Genomic DNA, 6455 nt, shown 5'->3' on the forward strand with positions numbered 1-6455 from the left:
TAGGGTTATTTGTCGTTAGACACCAGGAAGCTAGTATAGGCTCCTAGGTCAATCCACTCCTTTCCCAGAATGCTGCACTTGTCTGTACCTACAGCCTTGACCTTCATGATCTCCACTAACTGAAGAGAGCTTAACCATGCAGCAACCTACCAAGCATGGGCCAGGACTCACTGGCTGCATCCACATTCCAAGTAAATAAGCCATTTGTCCCTGGGCCGATTTTCATCAAAGCCAGTCTGTCTTCCAAATTGGGCTGAGCCATTTATAAAGTGAGTGAGTGTTTGTGTTTTAGCAGCAAACATCCATCCATCCTAGAATAAATGATTAAAAGGCACTAATTAAATTCCTCCAGGGGCTGGTGCCAAGTGCCCAAGAAGGATAGCTCTGCCGGCTTTTAGCTGCCCACAGGAAGACTCGAAGAGTGCAGCAGTAGATACAGTGGAGAATCATGTTCCTGTGAGCGTGGGGCAGTAGGCACAGGGCAGTGAGCACGGGGCTCTCCAGGTCCCCAGAGTTTCAGCAGGATGGACTGTCTTCCAATGACCTCAGTTGGAAACCTTCAGTGATGAGGAAGACCCCTACTTTCTGCCCCTACAGCCTTTTTAAAATTGCTGAGGACCCTCTTTCTTGGCCTCGACCCACTCATCCTCCTGTGCATGAAGTCTGGAAGCTCCCGTAGCTCAGATGTCTTGGTGCTGTCTTCCAAGATGCTTTCCCTTGCTCTGCAAGACCTGTTGCCTTCAATCCTCTAACCCCACATAGTGTCTCCACGGTATTTACCTGATCCTTGTGTGTGACTCCCCAGGACACACTCCAGGATGAGCAGGTTGGTGCTAATGAGCAACCATTAACCCAGAGAACATGGACTCCAGAAACGCAGCCAGTTCAGTGTTCTCTGGCCTCATGGTGGCCAGGAAAGGACGATGGATAAAGAAGGGACCTGGGGATATCCTGGAAGTTATCCCTGGGCATTGTCACTGACATGCAGCCTTGGGACAGACACAGAGCTCTTCTGTGCCATTCTGAGCTAAGTTTGGGCAGATAGGGGCAGTTTGACACGGCTGGAAACTGGTCACTTCCTCAAGGCTGCCATCAGGTGATGTCTACTTGGCTCTGGCCAGTGTTGGATCTTGGGGGTGTTCTTGCATTAACAGTTCTGCAGAACTGACTATATGCTTATGGACAGGGTCTCAGATGAATTACCCAGTGGTCACATTAACAAACTGACTGGCCATTCTCTACTTGGTGAATGCCCACGAGCCACTTAGCTCTTGAGGGATTCTATGAAGGGGCCTTAGCCATCTCTCATAAGAGGACAAGACATTCCATATGGTTTCCTAGATCCAAAGGTGGCTTCTCACACATGCCCTAGGCAATGAAACCAGTCACTCCAACTCTAGCCACAGGGGATAAGCCCTGCAGGCAGCTTACATAGCTTGCTGTGGAGCCCGATTCAGTTCAGGGTGTCTGGGCCCAGGCAAGCAGAGCAGGTTTAACCCACTGGTTATTTAGTAGACACTTCGATACAAGAGATGTCATTAGACATACAGCATCTTCAGGCCTGCTCCTTCTATGCTTTGTACTTGGGGGAAACTCAATATGAATTTGTGATTCTCATGAGCACTAGAAGTGACAACAAGGGCATCCTTGAGTGTAGACATTAATGGGCCCTGACAGTGTGTTTGGAAATGTTCCCTGTGGCCTTGTCTGAATGTTCTGCCAGGCACTTGCTTCATGGCTCTCAAAAAGCACTAGCTTTCGGAATTTGGCTCTGCCCACATAACCCTTATTATCTCTCTGATAGTGGTGTGCCCCAAATGGGAGGCAATAAGGTAGATACTAGGACCAGAAAATGGAGCAAGGCTGATAGTCTAGGTCTCCATCTCTTCCCAGCATCTGTCTTCTATCTCCGACTGCTTCTAGCCACACTGGTAGGTATTCAAACCACAGCAGCATGAAGCTGAATTCTAGGAACTCTCCTAAAAACATCAGGGCTGCTGCTGCTTGGGGAGTTTAACTGAATATAGACAATGAAGTGGAGCAAGAATTAGAGACAAATCTGGGAAGGCCGGTAGGATCTGAGGAACTGAGGGTTCTGGTCATGGGAGTGGATTCTGCTCATCCAGCTGTGTCCCTGGAAAACTCCTGCAAGCCTGCTGAGCATCCATATCTTTCCCTCTTCGATGTTATCAACTACTCACCCATGAGGACAAAAGATAATGCTTCAAATGCAGAGCCTCATGCTGGGAGGATTCCTCTCCCAAAGAGTCTTTCCTAAAGAAAGATGCTAGGGGAGTCCTCCCAGAGGAAGCATGCTTGAAGGAGTCCTCTCTAAAGAGACATTGTAAGGGGGTTCTCCTGGAGAAGGCATGGCAGAGGAGAGTCCTCCCAGAGGAGACATGCTGGGGAGAGGGTGGGTTTTTCCAAGGAGGGATGCTAAAAAGGAGTCTACCTGAGGGGAAATGCTGTGCGGCAGTTCTCCCCTAAGGAGGCATCCTAGGCTGGAATCCTCTCCAAAGAAGTATGCTGAGAGTGGTTCTCTTGGAGGGTTCGCTCTCCTGTTAGCATTCTAAATGACACATCATGAAGTCCAATGAAGTGATCCTGTAAAGATTCACTTTGCCTTCCAGCTAAGAGTTAGGACAGAAGCCCACTATCATTGTGTGACAGGGCAAGACAGTGCAAAAATTCCTCCATCTTGTATTCTTGTTGAGGTCATTTTAAGTTAAACTAGAATTTAATCCCCTTGATGAGAAGCCCCATAGAAAAATTGCTCAACTCTATTCTAGGAACCTGAGGTCAAGATGTTCCAGCTTACCTTGCTTTTTTTAAACTGCCTGCTTTTGTAAAACTCGCTCTCCAGCTAACTGGTTATCCTAGCTTCTGTTATACAGCTTGCTTGCACAAAACCTCTTCCTGCAGCTACCATGCAAAATTACAAGATGTGACTTTTGCCTTTATTTTAAATGCATGCCACTACACTTGGATTCCAAATACCAGAGTGTAATCCCAGCAAGCTGGAATGAAGACTTTCAATTGGCTGCCCTAGTATGACTGAGTGATCTTCTCTGGTGGGCTCCCCCATAACAACTGTTTCCCAGGAAAATGACTTAGGGGTACAACAGAAGCAAGTGTCCAGATCTGCCACAGGGACTGAAGCCAGCTGCCTTGGAGAAGCATCATAAACTGGGCCAGGGTTCAAAAGTTTGACCTGTAAGGTCACCAGCTGATGTCTACATGAAGGGAAGAGCTTCCTCCCTCCTTCTGGCCAGGAATCCCCTGGAGAACCTTAGCTTGTAGCACTTGGCTGTACTTTTTACACTCAGCCTATATCTTCACAGGGTCATCCTTCTTCTTTCTTTATATTTTAGACCTAGACTGACATGGCCTTGAATTTGCTATATAGTGAGTCTGGCCTTGAACTCCTGACCCTCCTGCCTTTACCTCCCAGGTGCTGAGATTACAAATATACATCACCACACTTGGCTTATGCAGTATTTTATCAACCCTAGGAGCTCATGCAGGAGAGACAAGCACTCTACCAACTGTGCTCTATTCCTAGCCCTCTGCTCCTCTGATAAGGACCTTGGCCATACTGGATTAGGGGCTAATCCATGCAGTGGCCTCCCCTTGACTTTAGACATCTGCAACTAACCTGGTCCTAACTCAGGTCACGTTCCCAAGTTCCCACTGGACATGAAAGTTTAAGGTCACAGTTCTATTCTATGCAGTGAGCAGCAGAACCAGCATTTTCCCAGATCCCAGATATTTGTGATTCAGCATGAACCTTAAGGAATGCCTAATTCATCTCTGAGCCACCTGCTTGACTCTGGGTTCCTCATTCTTTGTGCCCGCCACCTGGGGCCTCTGAAGTCTGGATAAGGCAGTCTCTAGAGAGCGAGGTTTACATCTGCAGTTGGTGTTGGAGCCAAGGGTGTGGGTATTTTCAGTGATCGTGGGAACTTGCTCAATGCCTTGGGCTCTGGATAGACTGGCTGTAAGGCATCTGCCCTGTGCTTACTGGGTGTGTGGTGAGTGACTGCTTAGGAAAATCTCCTGCAACAGGGAGCTCAGGTCACAAAGAGCAGGTTCTCCTCTCTAGCTGAACAGAAAGCCTAGTACACGTGCTGGGGGCCAGACCCTTATCTGCAAGAGGCCACTACTGTCTGGGATTCAGAGCCACTTAGTCTCAGGTAGGAAGAAATCATTAAAAACATGTAAATTAAGTTACCCCGGGAGCTTAATAGATTAGTCATCGACTTTTCCCTCCTGTTGCATCGTAACCTTCTATGGAAATTAATCACCAAATGGCTCAAAACAGCCATGGAAGATTAGAACTTTTATTCCCAGCGGCAGGAGTGAGGTGGGGCCACCAGGCCGTGGAGGGAGGGAAGTTTGACCAGAAGGCTTCTGCCCACCCTGAGTGCACCTGTGGACCTGGCTCAGCTGAGCTGCCTCCTCCTCCTCCTCCTCCTCCTCCTCCCTCCTCCTGCTCAGCCGCTGCACTGAAGCTCTGCCGTTCTGACTACGGCAGTCCCACCCAAGTGTAGGTGCAGGTCCTCACCCTGAGCTGAAGCAAAATGCCAGAGCCTGAATGGGGAGCGGGCTGTTCTGAGTGGGAATCCCCCATAGGCATGGGCATTTGTAGACTTGTTCTGCAGCTTACAGTTGTGGAGAGGTTTGGCTGCAGCCCTTCACCAGAGACGACTCTGAGAGTACAAAGCTCATGGCCCACCCACAGTACACTCTCCTTCCAAAAGCTGCTTTTAGTCCTGGTAGGTACTTTAACACAACAGCAGAAAAGTAACTCTCACATGAGGATAGACAATAAGATGTCAAGGCCCACCTCCAGTGACTCACTTCCTGCAGTCAAAGGTCATTCCCTAAAGTTCCAGGGACCTTCCCAAACAGAGGCAACCATGATGCAGCAAGGGTTCAAATACATACGCTGACGGGAACATTTCAAATTCAAACCACAGCAGGAAGATTCTTCAGGGGGCAAGACCCAGACCCTGGACAAGGAACCAAAGGCCAGTGGGACCCACTACTGCAGCTGGACACAGCTCTGACCAGATGAGTGATGGCATGGCCACTGGGAAAACTGCTTGCCAACCTGTACCAGTATGCTTCTCCTGGCCACTAACCTAACCTACAAGTAGCAATTACCAACAAGAATAGTTACCACTAGGGCTGCAGCCACTACAGACTGGCCAGAGATGCTGGATCTGGACTTGAGGTGGGAAGTGAGAAAATCTTCTTTCTGTAGCTTCAATCCATCACCAGATAGAAAACACATTTCCTGCCAGGAAAAAAAAAAAAAGTAGTGTCTTTTAGAGTTTCCCTGTGTTATTCATTAAACACAAAGAAGCAGTTGCCTAGGGAGTATGCAAAAGTGTTGGGCTCAGAAGTTATCTTCGGATGAGCTAAAGCAGGTAGGATGCTGATGTAGGTGCTGTGTCCCACTGTGCCATCGCAGAATAGCCCAGGCAACCGTGGACTTCAGTCCCCTCGAGGATTCTTGGAAACCATCACATAGACACCAATAGGTGACTATGTGCTGTGTGAATGGGGGTGGAAGAGGACAAATGGGGGGGATGAAGGAAGGAATCAGGGGATACAGTATGTGGGGGGAGAAAGCTTTGGCGCCATATGGAGAAATTCCATTCAGGAGCTCACCAGGGTCTGCTGCCCTGGAACTGTAGCTCCGCAGAGGGCCCGGGACGGGGAAGGCAGCAGCAAACACAGGTTTCTCTGCCTTCTCCTGCCTTCTCGGGGTTAATGTTTCTGCCTGTTGCTCCAGGTCAACTGCCCCCTTCAGTCTGAAGGCCAAGTGTATTCCTGCAGAGACTGTCAGTCCTCCAGGAGCCACTCCCTCTCCTGCACCAGGGTCCTGCAGCTACCAAATCTACACACACACACCATCAAGGAGGCTGCCGCCAGGGGAAGGACTGGTGACTGAGGCTGAAGGTGTGGGGCCAGCCAATGAGGGCAACAGGAAGTTCTGTCTTGGAGTTAAAGAAGGGGCTGAAGAGTCAGATCTGTTTGCAAGCCTGAGCGGCAGCTGCACGCTTGCAGCCATTCTGTAGCACAGCACTGGGGCAGGGCTGGTACCCAGCGAGCTGTTGACACAGGTGCAGACAGAGCAGAATACATCGTCTCTCTCCTGGGCAATGACCTGGAGATAGCGTCAGGCTGCGTGAGTTCCTTACGGCCACAGCCTGTCCTATGGCCTCCTGTCCTGGACCAGGGCCTTGTGCCTGGGCAGCATTGCACCAGCCTCAGGAGCTGATCACGGAGCTAGTGCTGCTGGCAGGCTCACAGGGAGCCTGGGTGATGCCAATTTGCAGCAGAAGTCTGAAGAAGCTATTTCTAAAACAGCAATTACCAGAAAGGAGAACAAATTACTACTTACTTCAGAGAGTTTCACACGCGGAGAATCAGGGCCCTAGGAAGTA

The sequence above is a fragment of the Meriones unguiculatus genome, chromosome 3, assembly GCF_030254825.1.
Source record: "Meriones unguiculatus strain TT.TT164.6M chromosome 3, Bangor_MerUng_6.1, whole genome shotgun sequence".
Taxonomy (NCBI): domain Eukaryota; kingdom Metazoa; phylum Chordata; class Mammalia; order Rodentia; family Muridae; genus Meriones; species Meriones unguiculatus.